This window comes from Corvus brachyrhynchos, unplaced genomic scaffold (assembly GCF_000691975.1).
Source record: "Corvus brachyrhynchos isolate BGI_N302 unplaced genomic scaffold, ASM69197v1 scaffold164, whole genome shotgun sequence".
Taxonomy (NCBI): domain Eukaryota; kingdom Metazoa; phylum Chordata; class Aves; order Passeriformes; family Corvidae; genus Corvus; species Corvus brachyrhynchos.
This window is the reverse complement of record NW_008237426.1, coordinates 331,601-331,888: the sequence shown is the minus strand read 5'-3', so window position 1 is coordinate 331,888 and position 288 is coordinate 331,601.

Sequence of the window (288 nt, the reverse complement as noted above, 5' to 3'; positions counted from 1 at the left end):
GGAGCAGGGCTGGGGCTGGGGCTGGAGCCGGGGCTGGAGCTGGGGCTGGACCCAGGGCCTGAAGCTGGGGCTGGGGGAGCGGTGGCTGCAACTGGGGCTGGAACTGGAGCTGGGGCCGGGCCTGGAGCTGGAGCTGGGCCTGGCGCCGGGGTCGGGGCTGAGGCTGGAACTGGAGCAGGGGCTGAGGCCTGGAATGGGAACTGGAGATGGGGCCTGGAACTGGAGCTGGGGGCCCTGGGCCCGGCAGAGAGCCTGGAGCTGGAGCTGGAGCTGGGCCTGCGCTGGGAT